The following is a 16648-nucleotide window of genomic DNA, read 5'->3' on the forward strand; positions in this document are numbered from 1 at the left end:
GTGTTACTGGTGGTTGTTAATGATCACTGTGGTCAGAAGCCTGGGTTGAAGTCTCAGCCTCTAGAACCAAGTTGTCTGGGCATTTGCTCAGTAGGAATGGGAGCTGAATCCCCAGCTGGATTTCCCAGCTTTCCATGGAAGTTTCCTATCAGATCACTCATATCCTGTCTGTTTTCTGAGATCTGACAAGATTGCAGCTTGAACTATGTTTAATTTTTCTAGCTGTCATGCAATGCATCATCTTGAGTTAGTTCAATAGCCCTAATCTAATGCTTACTGCAATGAAACTGTGAGTGTATCAATCGATACTTATTTCAGTAAATGTAAAGCAAGATGAAAATTCTTTTGACAACTTCTGTCCATTTCGTTATCTCTTTTTTTAATCACAAAACTGTCTCTTAAAGTTTCCACACTTCCTTAAACTTTGTAGCCTGTCTTCTTTCATATATGTCAGGCTGATGCCAGCAGCTCTCTCTTCTCTCAAACAAGGTTCCATCTAATGCGTTAGGTTAATCTGCTGCATTCCTGCAGCAGAAGGAAGCTGAATCTTTCCTGACATATCCAGGCAGCTGTGGCAGGCAGACCTCTGGACCCAGGAGCAAAAATTTCAGGGAACATGAGATTTCAAACTTGATGTTTTATTGCCTTGTTATTTTTCTTCCTCAGAAGTAGTCTTGCTTTAGGATATTTGCAATGCAAGCAAAGGAAAGAAGCTTTAGTATTGCTATTCTCTAGCATTGCTCAGTCTTAGCATCTACTGTTATGTGATGTCTAATATCCAGACTCTGAGAGGGTGTGCTCTGTCCCAGGCCAGACAGAGCAGCAGTTGTTGGATTATGTTCACATGCAAAGTGGAAACCCTTCACTGAACTATGTGGTATTTTTCCCATTTATTCTAAGACTGCTTTCTGTTTATGCAGGGAATGATGTATCTGTGTGTAGTATTTCTAAGTATACGTGCTCTCATATACACACCCTTTCCACCATTTTTATGGCAGTATGAAGGAGTCTTAGTGGAGATTAAATTTCTCCCCTTTTTCTGTAAAACATAGCTGTATTCAAATTTCTAATATTTTCATGTTAATGTTGCAAATATTAGGAGATAAACATACAGGTGAGAAGAAGAAACAAAGCATAGAGAAGATAAATATCTGTACACAGCTAGGCATGAGTTTTTCTTCATACCTTCCAGGACAGAACTGGACTAGTTATCCCTTTCTTCTATTTACAGCAGCAGTGTTGCTTTTAGATGCTTTGTTCTGCCTCCTGTCCGTGGGAATGAAATGACAGGGCACAACTGTCTTGTGCTTACTTAGATATGACCAGCTGTATGGATGCGTAGTAAGTGCTCTGTGGATGGAGGAGATGGCATTTGTGGCTTAAGGCTTGCAGTTGTAAAATTGCAGTTCTTTGCCAGCTAAGAGGGGGTGCAGCAGGCTGTTCTCAAAATCAGGCCATTTTTGCTTGCTGTGAAAAGATAGAGCTCGATTCCTTTTCAGAAAGCTTAATGCTTTTGCGCTCTCTTCAGCCAAATGCTGATAATAGGCTCTATAAGGGAACTTTTGTGCAATGATTCATTTAGGAATGAAATTGCATGTAGCAAAAGTGGACTTGACCAAGAGAAAGGTAAGGTTAAAGCAAGTATTGAGACTTTTTAAAAGCTAGTCAGAGTAGATTAAGGCCACTGAACACCCATTAACACTTTAAAATAGAATCACAAAGCTGCACTTTTTTCCTGCAAAAATCTTCTAGAACATTGTATGTCTATTAATGAACTCTTCTTTTAAAGTCTGTTACTTGTGGGAGGTATTTCAGTATGAGGGTTCTTGACTTGTCATTGTGCGGGAGGTCCAAATTCTTCATCTTAGTTGACCCTTCTGGCCTTAAAACAGATGTAAATACTTGCAGACTGTTGGCTTTTTGTTTTGTTTTCTTTTGAAAATGTTGTTTTAAGGTAACTCACCTTGTGATCATACTTTTATAAGTATTCTTCTGGTAGGCCTGGTACTTCTGGGGCTGATAGTAAAACGATGGGAGAGATTTAAAATAGATTTCCTTTTTGAAGCTTGTGTGTGCTGATTATTAAAGTGTGTGAAAGGAGTTCTCTGACCCATTACAAAATAATTCTTTTGCCAACAGAAAACATAATGCATTCTGATGACACTTATAATTGCAGTACTTCCAGAACAATTACCCTGGTAGTTCATTTTCATATTGTTGGAAATCATATTAGCATGTTATATTAAATTGAAAATGGCATGCTTTGCTCTGTGCACATCTGGAAATACTCATTGGGTTTAACTTGAGAGCAAATGTGTATTTACTTCGCAGGTAAGCAAACACTTAGCTATCCTGACAGGAGAATGCATTTTAGTATCACCTGCATGTGATACTACATCCCTATACAGCTGCGTTTTTCCAAGTTATAGCCAGTCCAAATAGTGGTGGATACTGAATGCTTCAGCATATTGGTTTCCAATGGCTGTGAAGTTTTGAATTGTGCCAGAAACCAGTTTGTGGTCAGGCGTTAGCCTCTGTGTCCTCAGATTCATTTGCTGATGTTGCCTGTCTCCAGTTAAATTATACACTTTTGTACTAGGTGAGGTTCTAGCTTGGTACTTGGTACAGAAAAAGGAAATAGATCTCACAACTTTGAACAGTTGCCCTTTACTTAGCTTTTGCCGCTCTTCATCCTGAGCTATGATAGAACATGCCCTTTCCTTTAGCGGAGGGATGATTGAACTTTTCATGTGTAACTGAAGACACCTGGTTAATGGTGTGCCAAAAACTGAAGTAGTAAGGACTTCTCTGTAGAGGATGAAGAATAAAGATAATGGGGTAACGCATTGGCACAGACTGAGAAGGCATTTTCAGAAGTAAAAGTAAAAAAACAAACAAAAACAAAACCACCACCACAAAAGTTAAAACAGTGATGTCTGGGTGGGTGTGATTGGCCTGCATTAAAGTCAGGCTTGTAAGTTAAAACTAGAGTAAGCATAGCTTTTCCTGTGATGGACTTGGACGTCCTAGAAAGTTGAACAGAGTTCATCTTGTATTTTGAGATTAAATTACCGTGATGAAAATAACTTCTTTGTGTGCTTTCTGGACATATATTTTAACCAGACTGTCTTGGAAAGAAGCCTGGGACTAAAATGAGCATTTTTTTGATGTGATGTCTACGCATTTTGTTTCACAAGAGAGGAGGAAAGGACTGTGGTCATTCTCCCATTGGATGGGAAGAGCTACCTAAAGCAAGTTGTCAACACTCAATTTTTTTTCACACTGGTAATGTTATTGAGGTTAATGATTTTTTTTTAAGTAACATTCACAGCTAAAAATACTGTCCAGAGTGTGAAAGAATTGTTAAATTAGCAGTTATTAATATGCAGGGATTGTAAGTTGAAATCAGGCTGGGTGTGGAAGAATTCTGAGTGCGTGGAAATCGGTGTTACCATCTGACCTCAGTTTTTTCCCATTATGTTCTTTTCTAAAAGCCTTCTGCTTAACAGCTCTGTATAATGATTTATATTTCAGATAACTCCAGGTGCCTTCTTGTCAGATAGACAAAATGCTGTCCTCTCCTAGCACTGCATGAGGCTACCCCAGTTTAACTTGTGATACAGCTAGGACTGACAACAGGAGTGAAGGTTTTGTTGTATGAGCACAACTGGGGATTGGAGTGAAACTCCAGTTTGTACATCCAGTGGGTAGTCACTGGATAGGAACTTATTTTGGTTGCTACCAAGCTGGGTGGCAATTATTCAGCATGTAGAAGATACTGAACTAGCCAGTATTCTGAAGCTGTTAACGTCCATCTTTTTAGTGACTGAATTTTAAAAAAAGCAGTGTTTCTTCCAGCAATGCATACTGCTTTTTTTTTTTGTGTGTGTGTGTTCAGGATAAAAATGTGTGTGACCTTGGTTTAAAAAAAAAGTACAAGATCAAATTCCATTGCATAAAAGTGCATCTGAAAAGTTAAAAATCCTTTCCTCCAGATTAAGACTGCTGCCTTTCTCCTCCCTTTTAAACATTTAAACACACTCTTTACATGATGCTTAAGCTTTCAAGTCAAAGTTACGAGGTGCTTTAGCTAGGCTTGAGTCTGAGAACGAGACCCAAACCAGGACAATAACAAAATGACACAAAGATTGACTTCACTGTGCTTGCTGGATGAAGTGAAAACTGCTGAAATATAAATCCTATATCCTGGGATTTCACTGCCTGCTGGAACTAATCTCATTAACTTAAAACCACCTGAGGCTTAAGAGAGATATACACTGCCATGAGAAATTATATTTATCTCATCCTAGGGGGAAATCCTTTCCCTCCCCCAGCTTACCTTACTTTTGACTTTGTCATTCTTGAATTACCAGGTCATTTCTCCCCCATGGGAAAGTCGTCATAGCTCACAGCAATGCAATTACTGTATCTGAAGTTCACTGCTGTATGAATGCTGAGATCACTGCTCAAGGTTTTTCTTCTTAAATAATTTCCTAAAGAAAACAAAGATTGGGAAAACAATGTGTTAGCATTATACTTGAAGTTCCTCCAGAGTTACAGGAAAAGATTCCAGAATTAAAGACAAGACTTAAGAAAAAGAGCTTATTGAAGCTATTTAGGTGTTTATTGCTATTGTAAACCAAATACTGAGTTTTCTTTAACCAGTACAGTTTTAAGAGATTAGTTGCCTCCAATAACTGGTAATTGGATGCAGAAATTTCAAATGCAAGTTTGCAGTTTTAAATCCAGTGAGTGTTGCCAGTGAGAACGGTGTAGTTATGTGGCTGATGGCTGCACTCTCATTTGGATTGAGACTAGATCCCAAATCTACGTTCAATATTGAAGCCCAGCCAGTAGAAACACGCCCTTTGACATGGAAGGATTTTGGGTGATGCCTTATCTGATAGTCTTGTTGGACTTTGCAGCAAGGCAAAATGACCTTGTTCAAGTGTCTTTTAATGTTTGTCTACTTATGAAAAAATAAATAAATCAGCTTTGAGTTATCCATTAAACAGCTCACGTAGAAGGATATTAAGAAAAGTAATATTAAAGCTGAGTTAGCTCTCAAAACCAAAACCTAAAGGCCTGATCTCTGAGCCAGTATGCAGAAAGCTATAAGGCCCTATTTCTGTTTCATCTTCACGGTATGAGTGGAGAGCAGGATAGAAAGTTGCTTTGCAACACTCTTGTCCATCAGTATGGAGGACAAGATGAAGAAAAAGTTTGTGTATTCAGAATGTCCTTCTTCCTTGTTACTAAGAACAAAAGTGATGCTTCAGACCATTTGATTGGTATAACTGGTACGCTGTATCAATGTTGGACTCTCTCTCTTCCATGGAAGTCGTGGAGTTTGGATGACAGTAGTCTCATTGCAGGCCACGTGAGGATGTGCAGAGGATGTTTCCCTGTTCTTGAAAACAAGATAGGTTTACACATTTCCAGCACACAGAGAGGCGTGTTCATGTTTACCCCCAAAGCCACACGGTTGTTTCAGGGAGGTTGATTGGGGTATAGATTAGACTAAACTTGACTGAGCCATTACGATGGTAAAATTTGATGCTTGACTTTAAAAGGAAGGTGTTTTAGGCACGAATAATGATCAGTGAATTTATGAAGAACGGATAGGATGAAGATTGGGTTAAGGGGGGGACAGTAGGATGGTTAACTAGGAGTTTTTGGTTTGGGAGGGTGTCACTTATTTCTATTTGCGTATTGGACCTACAATTAATGTTTGATTTAGCAGTTTCTAGAAACAGATGGATGTGAACTATAATATACTTAATGTTTCCAGCAGTGTTAGTAATAGCTCATGTTAATTTGTGGTGCAGATAATCAGGAGTGTAGTGCTTGTGTGTTGTGACTTGTTCAGAAGCCCGAGTTCCTTGATAAATGGTACAGCAGTTTATTGGGTGAACTTTAATTTTTATATGCAAGGCAATAAAATTTTGAAGGTTGAAAAACCAAGAACAAAATGTAGTGAGCACTCCAGTGTTTTAATGGACTTTGTTGTTCTCTGATATTTAACTTCTTTGAACATTCAAGTGTTCTACTCTGTTGATGTGAATACCCCATTGAAGATATTTAAGGGACTACAATGAAATGCATATGAGCAAATAGTTAAGTGCATTTGTGCGTCTGGATCAGAAGGCCATGTAACTTACCTGGCCTATATAGTGCTAATTATGTATTGTTGTGATCTTGTCTAGATGTAAGTGAATTTGGTCAAGTGTTTTTGCTTGATTTTTATTGAATAATGAATAAATCAGTGAAGGTATAAATAATTATGGATATTGTGTTGCTAAGAAGAGAGACTCTAGTGGTGTATGCTTTCTGAACTCTAGTGTACATTCCTTTTCAGTCCTGCATAAAGTAGTACAGCATATTCTAGTTGATTTAGTGATGGACAGGCTGTTAATTCTTAAAATAGCTAAGGAGTAGGAACTCGACACCTTGAATGATTTATGTGTTTTCTTTGTAAGCTTGTTTCTGTTTTGTAACCTTTAAAATGTGGGTTTTATGAGTGGTATCATTAAAATTTATACTCCCTCTAGTATGTGATGTTAGTCATTATTGTTCTGCTGTGCCTCCAGATCACCTGTCTGAATTATAAAACAGCCTTCCTTGGAGCTAAATAGTAATTTTTTTCCTTTCTAGGGTAAATGCGTGTTGACTTCATTATTTTTCATTGGTGCTCCCATGCTGGAGCAGAGGCCAGAATCTGGCCTTTTCTGCTTTCCGTCCAAATGTGAAAGGTTGCTAGTAGTAACTGTGTGTTTCTAAGAATGAAATATGAAGGGTCTTTTAACTTAAGAAATTTGATAACAGTCAGAAGAAACTGCCAGAGAATTTGTTTTGAAGTGTACTCTATTTTTTTTTTTGTGAACTCAGACTGATATGCTCAGTAGGTGATTTAATGTTGTGCTAGGCTTTGTTACGCTAACTTTAAGATGTTTCACTGAAGAATAAATCTTCAGTAAGAGAAAATCCAAGCTAATACTGAAAGTGAATCACAGTCCTTCTTTCAATCAGTTGAGACTTTTTAAAAGATGTGATATACCAGGAACGATTTTGCGAAAGAGTTCAAAGTTAACGCCTTTAGTCTGCATCCTCAAATTGAGGGTGTCAAAAATGCTTCTTTTAGAAAGCTCTGCCATACTCTAAAAAGTTGTGGGTTTTTTTGAAGCCAATGAATTGAATGGAAAATGGAAGTTTTGCTTGAGCCATGGGCTACTGCACTGGTTCTCTGAAGGTTGTCAAGCAAACTGCTCTGTAACTCATGAAGATGACCCATCTCTCTCTTCTTTATCTCAAGAAATGAAAGATCTTTATTCACAGTTTATGTAGACAGATCATCTAGCAGATTGTGATATAGATGAATTCATTGTAAACTCCCCAAACATGGCTTAGCCAGATTTCATACAGAGATGATATGGCATTGTTCTCTGAAACACAAATGGAGGCAGATGTTTTAGGTTTTTTCATCTCGAACTTGTTTACCTCATGCAAGAGAGCTAAGATTCATGCAAAAGAGCTAAGATTCAAGCTTTTCCTAGCAATGCCAATATGAGAGGGTTTTTTTATTTTACAAAAATATTACTGTTGTAATAACAAATGTTTTATTGGTGTTAACAGAGGATAAGATGCTAATTTCAGTGCAGCCTGAGGCTACCATGATGTATTCAGTACTGTCATCTAGCTCCATTGACAGATACGTGATATAGTACTAGAACACAAGTTTGAACAACAAAAATAGTGTTATTGTTGGAAAACTTGGGAGTGAAATAGCTCAGATTAGAGATATGTCAGAGTAAGCACGCTCAAGCATTAGGTCCTCGAGCCAGTGGCCTCTTCCTGAAATATTTGGTATCATGCTGCATGTTGTTACGGCTATTAAAATTTGCTGTCTGCTTCTGTTCCCAGAATGATTATTCTCTCAATATTTGCAAGGCAAGTTTCCTGTCACGTTACAAATTTCCCTATTTAGTTCTGCAATAAAGAAAATGTGAGCATCAGAGGTTCCTGCATTGAACAGTTCCAGTAGCATAATTCTTAGAGCTGTAAAGGGATGCTCTGTGGGCTTGTGCTATCTCCTAATATCAGCTAAGGTCTTTTTCGAGTGTCTTGTCCTCACCTCATCACACATGCTGCAACTAAACTTTGATTAAAATAATACTATTGAGTTGAAGTTTAATTTGCTCTATGCTACTTAAGCGTATTTAAAAGAGTGAGCAGGCTCCATACATAAGTGTCAGTGAGGTAGTGAAGAAGGTAGAAAGAAGAGCTGTGATGCTGATTAGAGGAGGCTGAGTAGAGTTTTTCATAGGGTTAATGCTTTCCAAATTGGAGGATATAAGATTGAAAGTGAAGGGCACACTCCTTGTAGAGGGAAAGTGGTAGAGTGGTCCTAATGCAGAATCTCATTAAAGCAACTGTCAGGATTCCTCTATTTTACCATCATGTCCCCTATTCTATAAGAGTCAACTGTCGTTTTGAGTGAGCATACTGCCAAAGAGGCATTTACAAATAAATGAAAAATGTCACAATTGATTTTGCTCCTTTCAGAGTACTCCGTGTCAGCTTTGTCACAAACCCTTTGTTATTCTCTTTTTCAGATCTCTTGTCTGGACATTGGAAATAACTTTGGATGGTTCTGGGCTTCTTTCTGTTGACCCAGGGTAAGCTCCCGGGATTATGACTTTTTATTAACATTTGTGCAACAGTTAAATGATATTGACTTTTCAATGCTTATGAAGGATGAAATGCTAGAAATTCGTACCAATTACCTGATGAATGTATACCAAAGCTACATAATACAATCCACACTTGAGAATGCTACTAACAGAACGGATTTATTTCTTAGTTTCTTCTTTAGGAGTATTTGTGAATTATGGTAATTACTTTGCAAATGTTGCGTGCAGCAGTACTAGCCACGTAGAATATATACAGCTACGTATTTTTATTTGTTTCTAAAGAATGTGTACTTCTAAGTTGATAGTGTTCTTTTCTTCAATATTTATAATTATTCATTCTCTTTCAAGGTATGTTATATGGTTATTATAGTGCATATTGCTGCTTGTAAACATATCGAAAGGTAAGCTGTTTTTCTTATGTATTTGCTGGCTGGCTAAGTGAACCTAATGGGCAGTATCAGTAAACCCCTTTTAATGCAAAACTGTTAGCGCAAGAATGAATATCTGTTGGAATTTCATTATAAGAAATACTTGAGATGGTTTAGATAGTGAAGTATCTAAGCTACTATCACTTCTAATAAAAAAAGTCTTAGTTATTTTCTCCTTGAACTTCAGTTTTGTGATAGCAATCAAAAATACATGGAGTGTTTTACTAAAACTGCTGTGAAAGAAACTTCATTAATGTCTATAGAAATGCCCATGATTCTTTAAATAGGAGTTGAAGGTTTTTAATGACAGACCTAGTGCTACACTTATGAGTAATTTTTGTCCTTCTTGCATTTTCTGTGATGTCCAAGAAGTGGAACCTGCAAATAGTAATAGGACAAGAGTTTTCCACTATCTACTAATGTCAAAAAGTAAATTTGCACTGTGTAGAAAGAATTGTTTTGTGACACTTTGAGTATTTCTGAAGGGATTCTTCAACAACGATTCACACACATTTTGCAATCTGGCAAACAGCACAAAGTCTCTATTTCAGTGCACGTTATTTTTTGTCATAGCATATTTTAAAGAGTTGCTGCATTTTATCACTATTGCTAATAACAGATTTTTAAAAACAGAATAACTGAAGAAAATGACATTGCTGTCATTTGTGTACTCCAGAAACTCCTAGGAAATCCAAGAAGGAATTGCAATCTTTAAGGGAAAACAAGAACACTTTATGGTGTCACCTGCTCTATATACAGATTTCTTTTCCGTTCCTCTTTCATCAGAGATAGTAAGGTACCCTGATTAGCTCTACTTTTAACACAGCAGAAATTTCTTTGTATTAGTGTATGCATATTTGTCTGCTGTTTGAGCGTTTTTAATGTGTTACATTCACAGTCAGCTTTTACAGTTCTGATATACCCTTTGGTTTAATTGAAATGAAATGTGTTGAATTTGTTTTAAAACAAATTTTCAAATTAATATCTAAAATAACTGTTAACTTTCCTGAAAGTTTAGAATTTTTATTTTTGTTCTTTTAACTAGAAACTAAAACTTGTTCCCTAAAACTACCAAAGAACACCCTTAATTTGTACTTTGGACACTCTCTTTTTTTTTACATGTTAGTACAAAATTTGGGACAAAGCTTTCTAAGGCAGTCCATGGTCCTGTGTTATCAGCAGCGGGCTGGTCAACCTTGCTTTTCTTCTACTTGTATTGGAAGAAAATTTGAGATGTGAATCTAGTACAAAGACAGAAAATGAGTTCTGGCAGTGTGAAAACTGATGACATAATTTCAATGACTAAACCAGACAGTTCATGGCTGTAAACAAAGACAGAAGGAAGGAAGGAAAACTTAGATGAAAATGAAGTAGAACTCAGCTCTATGCATCCCCCAAATTCCACTCCCCATTTGACTTTAACAATACAGTAAATTGTTTTAAGGTAAATCTAAATGGAATTCCGTAGCATTTCACATCTAAATGGGGCGTGCACTTACAAGTAAAGCAGTGCTGCAAAAGGAAATCTAGAATGCTTCCGTAATGCCTTGAAACAATAGCAAGGTATTGGCTAACTATGACTTGGCAGATTTTGCAGAAGCTTAGACTTTTGATCACCAAATCGCTGCATGTAAACATGATACATAGTTTCATAATGTTACTGACGCTGATTTGTCCGAGCTTCTTCTATAGACCTGGGGATACTCTGATGCATAGTTACGCATATGTAAATCTCTGCCTGCCAGCTGATTGCATATACGAGAATTACTTTTGTATATTAGTCTGAATCATGAGATTTCTCTCAACTGCTGGATGTCCCTACAAGCAACGGATGAAATGTACTGATTAGCAAAATTACCATGAGCTAGAATATAACTTTAGTGGGAGATTGTCGAAGATGTCCATCAAATAGCAAACACAGATTAATAAAAAAAAAGAGAAACATGCGAACACCACAGCTGCTTATTTAGTTCACGAAGGAACTTGCAAGTAGGGAATGAGCCTACAAAGAGCCAAAGGGATACACAGAGCATTTGTTCCAGTGAGAACCCTTCTTGGTAGTTGGTCAAAGACAGTGCTGTACTGCTAATACAGGTTTCCAGTACGCTTATTTTCAGCCAGGAGCAAGGGAATAGGGTAGTGAACTGAGAGCTGTATCTTTCTGAATCAGTTTCTGTTCTTTACATTTTCATTTACAGTTTAAAACTATTAAAATTTCAGTTTAACTGATTGTGATTTCCCCCCCCCCCCCCCCCCAATTAGACTTAGCTATTAATAATGACAGTTATTTGTTTGGCTCCTGAACCCAGGATATTTCTTCAATCCCTTTTCATGCACAAATGTCTCTTCCTATTTAAATTAATAAAGGTGCTCTATTTCTAGGTCATGGGGACTTGTTGGTCTCATTTCAGCACGATGAATCACAGACCCTTCCCAATCCCCAAATAAATGACTCTTCACGGCATAAGATGACTTTTCTATAGATGAAGAAAAAGTACTTGAAGAAGGAGGGAAGTAAAGGAGGATAACCTGGTCAAGTGGGGAAAGATAAGATTTGACAGAGTTATCATTCACGAGTTTGTCAATTAGGTCATTACAATTTCACTTTTAGAAGATGTGTTTTAAAATCCTGAAGATCCTTGCTCGTTAAATTCAGGCCAGTTTCTAGCACCTCTTCTGATTTGTACCATGTTACTCCTTGAGTGTCTGTGTTACTCCATTGACTTCAGGGAGATCACTCATGGAATAAAGAAATTGTTCCTCACCTCTTTGTATCTGAGGCTCTGCTCTGTGCTGCTGCTGCCTTTTAGCTGTTATAAAACATTATTATCCAACTGGTTTCCTCTGAACTGTTTTGTGTAGTTGCTTTATAAATAGCGTTGCTTCAAGTGGTGTAATAGAACTCATAGCAGAAAGGACATGTGAAGACGACGTGCCCATGAGACAATGCTAACAATTTGCAGTTCCTCATTGCTGTGGCTGAATGAGTTGGTTTTAGGTAATTTGCTATTTAAACAGGAATAATGAGGTAAAATGCGTTCTACTCATTTTCGTTGTGGCACGGTGGTCAAGACTGAACCACTTAATTTTAGGGGTTGGACAGAGCAAAGGAAATTGCTATTCACTTGCTTAATTGATCATTCTCTCATAGTTGCCTCTAGCTGTAACGTGTTAATGATGGTCAGAGAGATTAACCATTAGAAGATCCCCCAAACTGTATAGGAAAATACCATGAAGTAGCTTAATGGTGAAATAGTTTAATTGCTGCTTAATCAGCAGAGCAAAGGCAGGGAAGGAAGCTCACGCGCTGACCCCTATGTTCCAAAACAGTCTTTAGTCAAAACAGTGATTTGAAATGCATGTAATATGATCATCTATGCACAGTATATTTGAGAGTGGAGGGAAGTGTCTTTGCCTGTGTTTCCTCGAGTCATCTTGGGAATATTTTCAGTGCTCAAAAGCATTAGTAGGACATAATGCATTTTATTTTTTTTCCCACATTAAATTGTAGTATTTGTTTAAGCAACAAATAATGATAATTGCAGCTGGAGGTTTTTTTGCATTTACTAGAACAACATTGTTTGAAATTCCATTCAGAATTGGTTCTCAAGTACATATGCCTGCATATAGATTTGAATTACTGTAAGAAAATCAATGAATTGCCATTGAGTTAATAGTATTGGCTCTATTTGATAAGCCTGTCCTTGGGGCTCCTTTGAAAATTATGGCAATAATTAATGATGGCTGAACACAACTCCTATGACTTCTGTAGGTCTAGAAACAGGTTATGCAAAGTTGTCCCTGAGTCTGGTGGTCTTCAGCAGAGCCAGGATTTCACACGTTGTCTTCATATAAAGGAAGCAAATACAGCCTTCCATCCCCCACCATCTGTTGTTAGGGGTATTCCCTTATTTTCTACTGTTTAGAGGAAGAATTTGGCTCACTGTTCTCAAATTAAGTATAGACACATAATTAAGATTTTTAACATTTGTAAAAACTTGACTTGCATGCAGGAGGTAGATTGTGACAGCCTGCTATGCCATACTAAAATGACACATAAGTAGAGCAATGTTTTCATCAACAGAAATGTATTGCTGTTTAAAGTTGATTCTCTCTATAGGGGGCCATAATGTAATTAAAAGACCATAGCATAATCCTTCAGGATTGCATATTAATTCCTTAGAGGGACAAATTCATCTTTTCTGACTGTAGTGGTGTATGACTGACCATGGAAATACTATAGAACTATAAAATGGTCTGTAAAACAAAGTATAGTTTTTTTTAGACTAGCATATTTATTTTATAAGACTAAAAGGCTCATACTTCTAATGATTTTTTGCTTGTAGCAAACTGGAAGTGAAAGTATTTGTCTTAAAATTAAAAATTGACATGGAATGCTATGTACTTTGCTTAAAGAAACTGCATGTAAAATAAGTCCTCTGTGAGGACTGAAGAGTATTAGGAAGTCTGTGCCAACACAAGAAGAATCTCTTGTTACAGGTGATGGTGAGTTTTTGCAGCTAATGTAAACTAATGCAGTGATAGCTGCATACTATAAATTTTAAGGATGAGAATTTTGAGCAGTTTTTTTCCAGCAGTGGGTGGAGAGCTGGGTTTGTCTAATTGAGACAGTGTTACAAATTAGCCTTGATTGGGGTTTTCTTGGATTTTTTTCTCTCTTTTTTTTTTTTGAATGACCAGTGCTCTAAGTGTGAGTTTGTAGTAGAGGATTGTGCTGACTGGAAGGGGAAGGAAGCTGTCTGTGTGCTGCTCTGATGGAGAAAGACTAGGAATATTATTCAGTGAGTTTTGATCAGAAAAGATTTTGTGTGCAAGCCCCTCTGAGCTGACATGTTCCCCTGCTCATAGCAGTAATTCTGAAACCCATGAGGACATTATTTTACTGTCTTTATTGTGCCCGTGTAGGACATCTTTCTGATTGTGCTATGGAGTGTATCACACTTGAAAGGTTCTTTCCAGCCCACCACACTTGTGTGTTTCTGCTGTGTTTCAGTTTGTACTTAGAATTTTAATTTGGGCATCAACCCTTCCTTTACTAATATTTTGAGCAGCAGTGGCGGAATTAAGTTGTTAGCAAGGCCCTTGCCTGTCATATCTCAAAATGAGACCCTTTTCTTGACGAACAAACTAGACCTTTGCTATGGCAAAGGTTTTGGGAGCGTGCAACAAAAATTCAGAAGTCTAGTGAAGGAAGCATTGAATTTAAGCCCGGCCTTGACTACCTCATTCAGGTTGATGTTCAGGTTGTGATCTTGTTGGAGGTTACGTGCCTTATCACAAAGAAGGGCATGAGCATCTCCATGCATCCAAATTAGAACTAATGACTCTTTTGTGTGACACTACCTTGATTGAAACCAAAGGCTGATTGTAGTGTAATCACTATTTGTTAATTGATAAGTATCTAGAGTAGTGTGCAAAACAAATTTCAAAACAGCCAAGGTATTTGATCATTATTTCTCACATGACTATTGAAAAATTAAAGAAAATATGGAAATTTAAAAGATGCTTCTGACCCTGCTGTAGTTCAGGGAAGAGGTGTAATATTCAGCAGCCTCATGGCCTTCTCGGTATACTTAATTCTTTATGACTATACTGTTCTAAATATAGGACAGCTGAGTTAAAAAGTGAGTGTTTCCTATACCTTAAGACCTAGGAAGGAGATAGTCTTCTTGGGAGAGTTTTGACATTTGTTTTAATGGAAGCAGGATCAAGCTCAAATGCTAGGTTAGAATGACATTTAAAAGTGATCAACAATACTGATCAGTGATCAGTAAATTGAGCTGTTCAAGGTGTTTAGTTTAAGAGACTCCTTTATGTAACATATTGTCAATTCTGTGTTTTTTTTAATTATTAGAATATAGCTATACCTGTATGAATAAACCATCTTCATCCTGGTGACGTTGGTGACAAAGCTCTGATGGATTTCAGCAACATTATGAATCTGTCTGGAGATTCAGTTTATATGTATAGATACAGTACTGCTCAAAGCAAAATATTTCACAATCCTAGTATGAACACTTTCAGTGCTCTAAGGCATCTCAATGCATTATGGAAAAGAGCTCATCTCTGCCAAGATAAATATTTTGCAATGGTTTTATTTTCACAAAAGCTAAAGCCATAACCAAGAAATGATGACCCAATTTTTGATTAAAATGCCAAATCAGCCCAGCTCCCCTCCCCCAACAAAACACCTGCACAGCAAATAAATAATACTGTAATTAAAGTAATGGAGGTTTCAGCTTCAACAAGGAGCTTATCCAATATGTGAGGCTTGCAGAAAATGGAACTTAAAAGCCTGATGTTTCAATGCATTGTTGAGAGATGGGATCAAGGGACTTAAATGTAGGCAGGTCCAGCTTTTTGGGAAGCTTCTCTTTGAGGTTTAAGTATTCCTATTGTTTTCGCCTCTTCTCCAAGTCCGCCTGTGCCTTCTATCCCCATCAGCTGTGCCTGCTGTCTTCTTAAAACAATGCACTGAGAGTTACTGACTTTGTTACTGCAGACCTTATGGATTTGCTGCGAGTTCACTGAGTAACACTTATTACAAGCTTTATATTAGCGGTTACTTTTACGAAGTGTGACTTTTTCAGATAAATAGGATCCTTTATCCTAGGTAGTACTATCACTGTTTTTGTCACCAGCTACATGATGAATATCTTCCAGGAAATGATAAATTGGATTTTGGAAATAAAATTTCATGACCTCAGTTTACCTCATCTGAAAGACAGTTTTGTTGGTGAATCACTTCAGAACGTTTCCTTTAAAACATATGATGATGCTTCATGTTCCCCCATTTACAAAGTGCTTTTCCCCTTTACAATGTAAGTAATAAACACCTTCTGTTCCTTTTTGGACCTCCTAAAACTTATTCAGTCCATTTTCTTTGCTTTTCTATGTTTATGCTCATGTCTTCATTTATCTATTAGTTCTCTTCCTCTTAACACCACAGAAAAATCTGCCTAATAGATAGATGTTGAGATATGAGTAGAAATAAAGGGTGGGGGCAGAACTAAAGGGGCTGACAGAGACAGAGCAAAAGACAGGGGATGTGGCCCTTGGCATTTTAGTTTTGAATAGTTTGGTGGTTCTGCAATGTTTGTAAGAATACATCTGCAATGAGAAGTGAGAGTACCTTGTTTTTTATAGCTTTTATAGTGACATTAGTTCCTTCAACCAAATGTGAGAAGCCTGCTACCTTCCTTTTTCCTAGTGTTTTTCATTTGTTTTTCCCATACCTTAGGTTCAGCTGAAGCTTGACAAATGCAGGTGTTCTTACAACTTGTCTTCGAGCTATACTTCTGATTTTTCTCTCACCTTCCTTTGCAATAAGAAATATCTGTTCAAATGTTTTTTATAGTGTCTTTATGATAGGCATTTCAGATACCTACTGCTGAATAAATAAAACTGCCTTCCTAGCTTAAGGAGCCTGGGATGTTTTTTCATTTGTTTGTTAAAATCTGTTGCAGTACAGAATGTAGTTGGTTGTCATAGTAAAGAAAGTGGCCTGGC

At 37.3% G+C, this 16648-nt stretch overlaps 1 protein-coding gene across 1 annotated transcript in view; it reads left to right on the plus strand.

The window, feature by feature from the left end:
• NAALADL2 (N-acetylated alpha-linked acidic dipeptidase like 2) overlaps nucleotides 1–16648 on the plus strand; it is a 644640-nt gene that overhangs the window by 19543 nt on the left and 608449 nt on the right. The window contains exon 2 of the mRNA XM_075031410.1: nucleotides 8613–8675. The gene's annotated coding sequence lies outside the window, so the exon portion shown is untranslated. The remainder of the gene's footprint in view (nucleotides 1–8612; nucleotides 8676–16648) is intronic.

Source organism: Buteo buteo, chromosome 7 (assembly GCF_964188355.1).
Source record: "Buteo buteo chromosome 7, bButBut1.hap1.1, whole genome shotgun sequence".
Lineage (NCBI taxonomy): Eukaryota > Metazoa > Chordata > Aves > Accipitriformes > Accipitridae > Buteo > Buteo buteo.